Below are 6,524 nucleotides of genomic sequence, written 5' to 3'. Positions count from 1 at the left end.
CGTTCCCGAAAACGAATAGGGACGTACAGAAGTCCCTCAGGTTTTCCATTGGGAACATTGGACTGACATGCAATAAGCGATTTTGACAAGTCTTCGGAGATCTCAGTGGCTGCCAGAAAATACCTCTCAGGTAGAATATTGACAGGAGTGGCTGGTGGGGCAGATTCAGATTCAAAACACCTGGATAAGGCGTCAGCCTTAACATTCTTATCCCCAGGCTTATAGGTTATGATAAAATCAAACCGGGAAAAAAAAAGTGCCCATCTCGCCTGCCTGGGTGTTAACCTCTTGGCCTTCTCAATGTATTCGAGGTTCTTATGGTCAGTATAAACAGTAAAGGGAAATTCTGCCCCCTCTAACCAATGCCGCCACTCCTCTAGAGCTAACTTAACAGCCAACAATTCCCGGTTCCCCACATCATAATTCCTCTCTGCCGGTGCAAACTTTCTTGAAAAAAATGCACAAGGATGAACCTTATTATCAGGTCCAAAAGCTTGCGAGAGGACTGCCCCAACCCCAACCTCCGATGCATCTACCTCTACTATGAAGGGGCGGGTGACGTCAACATGACGCAATATGGGGGCGGAACAAAAAGATTTTTTTAATGATTGAAAGGCCTCAATGGCTTCTGGTGACCAGTTAGTCGCATTAGCGCCTTTCTTGGTCAACTGGGTCATGGGGGCAACAACTGAAGAGTACCCCCTAATAAACCGCCTATAATAGTTAGCAAAGCCTAAAAATCTCTGCAGGGCTTTGAGGCCTGAAGGTTGCGGCCAATCCAACACTGCTGAGACTTTGCTTGGATCCATTGCCAGTCCAGAGGTGGATATAATATACCCTAAAAATGCCACCTCTTTCACCTCGAAGAGGCATTTCTCCAGCTTAGCATATAACTGGTTCTCCCTGAGCTTCTGTAACACAAATTTTACATGCTTCCTGTGTTCCTGTAAATTTTTTGAAAAAATTAAAATATCATCAAGATAGACCACTGTAAACCTGCCAGACACATCTCTGAAAATATCGTTTACAAACTCCTGAAAGACAGCTGGGGCATTGCACAATCCAAAGGGCATAACTAAATACTCATAGTGACCGTCAGGAGTGTTAAATGCGGTCTTCCACTCGTCGCCCTCTCTGATCCGAATAAGATTGTATGCCCCCCTCAAGTCTAACTTTGAAAAAACACAGGCCTCAGTAATCTGAGTAAACAGGTCATCAATGAGTGGAAGAGGGTATCGATTTTTTATGGTGATTTTGTTTAGCTGCCTGTAGTCTATGCAGGGGCGAAGACCACCATCCTTCTTTTTAACAAAAAAGAAACCTGCACCAGCAGGAGACTTGGAGGCACGGATAAATCCCTTCTCCAAGTTCTCCTTGATGTAATCTTTCATTGCCACCTTTTCAGGGCTGGAGAGGTTGTACAAACGACCCCTAGGAGGCAGTGTACCCGGTCTCAATTCAATGGGGCAGTCATAGGGTCTATGTGGAGGCAACCTGTCAGCAGATCGAGGACAAAATACGTCGGAAAAATCAGTGTACTGAGGTGGGACCCCCTGGACCTGGACCTCTGAAGCACACACAGAAATGGATTTAAGACAATTCTCCTGACAATAGGAGGACCAGGCAGATAATTGGCCCTCTTTCCAGTCTATTTGAGGGGAATGCTTCTTCAACCATGGTAGCCCCAATATGACGGATGAGGTGGCCATCTTTAAAACATAGAACTGGATGACCTCAGTGTGCAATACTCCAACCTGAAGTGTGAGCGGCGGAGTTTGACAAAGAGGTGTCTTGTTCTGTAAAGGAGAGTCATCGATTGCTGTAACATAAATGTGTCTTTGTATGGGAAGAATGGGAATGTTAAAGTTTAAAGCCAGGTCTCTGTCAATGAAGTTGGCAGCTGACCCAGAGTCAACAAATGCAGAGGTTAGGAAGTCACTGTTCTCCCAATGAAGAGAACAGGGCAGCAAGATTTTATTCTGACATGGAGGTAGAACTGGCTCGCTTAGGGTGGTACCTCCAACCATCCCTAAGCGGACAAGTTTTCCGCCTTCTTACTGCAGTTCTGCACTCGATGACCCTTTTCCCCACAATATAGACACAGACCCTCCTTCCTTCTCCTAGCTTTCTCAGCGACTGAGAGTCGTCCGTGCCCCAACTGCATTGGCTCCTCCTCTGGAACCTCAGGGGAACCAACAGTAGAGGGCGCTCTAACTAGCACAGATGACCTGCCCTTTTTATGATAGCGAATGCGTCTATCGATCTTAACCGATAAGGCAATAGCTGCATCTACATCTTTGGGCTCAGGGTGGCTTATCATGACATCAATAATGGACTCGGAGAGACCGGTCATGTATGTGTCTAGAAGAGTGAACTGATCCCACCTCACTGAGACCGCCCACCTTCTAAACTCGGCAGCGTACTCCTCAACCATACGATTGCCTTGCTTTAGGCATCGGAGTTTACGCTCGGCAGTGCCGGCTAAATCAGGATCCTCATATATGATGGCCATGTTCTTGAAAAACTCGGACACTGAAGATAAGGCAGAGTGACCCTCAGGTAAGCTGAAAGCCCATGTCTGAGAATCCCCTTGTAACAAACTTTTAATAAAAATTACTCTCTGTACCTCAGAACCAGATGATATGGGCCTCATCTGAAAATAGGCTAAACAACGATTTTTGAAATTACTGAAGTCGGACCGAGAACCAGAAAATCTTTCAGGAAGAGCCATCTTAGGCTCGCTACTGGCTGGGGAGGGTAGAACATTAAGTGGTGCCGGCAGTTTCTGAAAGGCCTCAGTCAGCTGGTTGATCTGGACCTGCTGAGCAGCAACGGTGTTTCTAAGCTCATCGACTGCCGCAGTTAAAGTCTGCAACTGCTCGGCAACTCCCTCCATGTTACTTTTACTGGTCTGCAGTACTGTAATGTTGTGGTGTTTGGTGTATACACTTCAGAGTTTTCTGATTATTAGTGATCCGCAGTATCACTAGTAATACAGATATATTTGATTATATGGTGATCTGCGGCATCACCAATAATACAAATATTTATGCGTACTCTGGAAAACAAGGTACAGATAACTTGTGGAAAACCCACCACACTGACGTTAACTCAGAGGGATGGAGACCTCTGGAAGGAAGGGCAGTGTGTGCGATTCTGCGACTAGGATAAGAACGCAGAATTGCGTTCCTCAACAGTAATGATATGCTGAGGAGTTACTGAGTTCCCCGCAAGAAGAACTCAGCAGAGTTAACCCTTTAGTGGAAAACCCACTAAAGGGGGCAAAGTCAAACGGAAAAACGGTTCGGTATCAGAACTGGCAAAGAAGTACCGAATCGACAGACAGAAATCAAGATCAGAGGTCAAGCCAAGGTCAGCAACGGGAACTCAGATGAGCAGAGGTACAGAATCGAGAAACACAAGGGTAGTCAGAAGCCAAGCCAATAGTCGGTAACGGTACGGGCTGGCGAAGTACAAAATCAGGAGACAAGAGGATAAAGAGGTAACAGGCAAAAGGTCATACACAATATAATGCAATAGTACTTTAGGCTATCAACAGAATCTGGCTAAGTGTGGATCCCCAGCTCCAGCTGGTTCTAGCACACTTTGGGATCTGACTAGGGTCTGAGTGCTAACACACAAGTATTCGCTGACTGCAGACAACTTGCAACTGACAGAATGCCTGCTTTTATACTGTGCTGGACTCAAACAGCCCGCCCAGCCATTCAACCAATCACAACGTGGCTCAAGGACCTTGCAGTACAGCTCAAGGACCTTGCTGAGGTCAGCTGACCAGCTGGTCAGCTGACTCTCTTTCTAAGAGTATAAAAGGCTCTACTGCACACGCGCGCGGCCCCTACGGGGTCCAGACTGTCATGAGAGGTGTCTCGGCGAGCAGCATGCCATGAGGCCTGTGAAGGTGTTCCAGGAGTGCAGCCTCAACGTGGAGTACGCTGAGAGGTCTGCGACTGAACGGTGGATCGTGCTACCGCTGCGGACGTGGACGTTTCTCCGCGTTCGGCATGCGGCCATGCGGGCGGTTGCGCTGCTGATGCGGACGTGGACACACGTCCGCGTTCAGCCTGCTGTTGCCTCATTACAGGTACACTTGAAGTAGCCTTTGCCAGTCTCAGCACATCTATTGCACTTCCTTTTATTATATAAAAAATGATAAAGTATATCTGCAAAAAATATTCACGCATCAATGGATGCTTGAGATGATGTTTCCCTCAACAGGAGGTAATATGTTTGCACCATCTTTAGTAAAGGAGTGCATGCTATTATATTGTTTAGAAATACTGCCTTAGAGGCAACCCATGCTATGCAATGAATACCTCTCTGGATCCTGGCATATATACTCCCTCTATGTGAACTTACTACACCATATTGGTCCGTCTGGTTTGTTCTTTGTTTTGAGATTTAGGTGACCATACAATATAAGACATTCACTGTGATCGAATCTCCTGAGTATTGCTTCCCTACATGCTGCCTGATCGTAATGTCGATTGATTTGAAGCAGAGATTGATTGATATTACTGATTGGACAGGATGGTATTTAGCTGGTCAATGGGGGCGGGGCCACAGCGGTATCTATGTGAGGGATCCTAGAGCTGGTGACGCTTCCCCCCTTACTGATGCTCCTCTCCCTGGGGACCTTTGCAGAGTATTAGTATAGAGAAGAGCTCTCACACTACTCACCTCTCCACAACATTTGGGTGAGTTTTCCACCCATCCAGGTGTGACCCTGCCCTTACGCTACATTCTGAAATGAATGACCGTTTTATGCATTATTGACAAAAAAGTTAATTTTAATTGATGATGAACTTTACTTAAAGAGGAACTGTCGGGCATAAAATCAATTCTTTATTTTTATCTGGTAAACAAGTAATAAGGATGCTAACCAGGCAATTCAAAAGTTAAAATCACTATTACTTTTCTTATTGATAAATTATCATTCCCCAGTTTACATGACTCTTATTTGGTACACAGAAAATTTGGTACACAAAAGAGAAGTTGCAGGGCATGCTGGGTTGTCTTTTTTTGCTTCTCTACTTCCCCTCAGACTTAAGTAATGCAGCCTGATTGGCTGAAGCCTCTTTCCCTCCTGTTTTCCCCTCCGACACCTCTGTTCTTCTCTGATTGGCCAAAATTTCTCAGGCTGAAACAATGCACTTTCTATAGTGAAGGGTGGGCAAATCAGGCAGAGGAGACTAAGGGCGGATATTACATCACGACTGGCTTCAAAATAGCCACAGTAAATATGGAAACTGTCTAGAATAGGATTCTCTACTCTTCCTTTATAAAATTCACAGGAATCATAATGTGGACAGTGCAATACATATGTTATGTAAGTAGAGCAAGTATTTATCTACTTATATATTTGTTTTTTTTCCTGAGATAGTATGGCCAGGCTGACAGCTCCTCTTTAAAGAGGAACCGTGACGACATACAGAAAAATGTAGTAAATTATTCAGGATAGCTACTTTTGCATTCTTTATCTTTGTTTCTGCATCAGAAACACTATCTATAGCTATATATTGCTGTATATAGTATTGTATGTAGCCGCGCCCTCTCAGTAATGTTAAGCCTAGGCTAATTAGGTAGATCATTCTGAGTGACCGGGTTTATTCTCTACTGGCTTTAGAACTCTCAGTAACCATGGGCGTAGAAATCACCCCTGCGACCTCTGCCATCGCAGGGGTGCCCAGAGGTTTTGGGGACCCCTCCTCCTCCACCCTCTCCCCAACCGCATGTGGAGCCAATTAGCAAAGGAGCCTCCCTGTTCGCTCACAAAAACCGCCCGTCACCTCCTCCCACCATGCAGAGCAGCGGAAGCATCTGTAATTTTTACCTACTTCTAGACGCTGCTTCACAGCAGAACACTTCCTGCTGCCATTTGCTGGCTCCTGATCAAGTGACCCATCATTTTTGCGGGGGGCCCTATTAAGTCCAGCTATGCCTCTGTCAGTAACCAAACATTCTGCAGAGATCACCTGCCAGTACAAAAAGTATTGCCCTCTGTGAAAAATTTCAGAATGTTAATCAGGGTGAGGAAAAATTTTGCGATGGGCAAACACTGACTAACTAAATAATTTATAAATGAAAATAAGCAATTTTAGTCAATGAAAATAAGCAAGTTTATCCATTATGTTATTTTCACGACAGTTCCTATTTAAAGGGGTTCTTCCGCGAAATAGAAAAAAAATAAAAAGTGGTTTATTTATAAACTATTAAAAATCCTCTTCAAATAGTTCGAAAAGTGTTTTTAAAAAATGAATAGTTTCATCAAAGTAACACGTAATGTAATCAGTGACAGATGTCGGCCAGGGAGGCTAATCCATTTGTTAGGGGTTTTTTTTTTTGTACTATAATATCACAAACATAACTGCTGCGTACCTAGTTGACAGTTCTGTAGTCCGTTGCTGTCAGGAATGGCTCTTACAATTAGAATAACGGCTGTTATCTCCCGGAGCTCTGCGCAGTTATTTATTTTAGTTTCACGGAGGGAGAGCGAGGACCCCGGA

Source organism: Hyperolius riggenbachi, chromosome 5 (assembly GCF_040937935.1).
Source record: "Hyperolius riggenbachi isolate aHypRig1 chromosome 5, aHypRig1.pri, whole genome shotgun sequence".
Lineage (NCBI taxonomy): Eukaryota > Metazoa > Chordata > Amphibia > Anura > Hyperoliidae > Hyperolius > Hyperolius riggenbachi.
Note: the sequence above shows the minus strand (reverse complement) of the source record.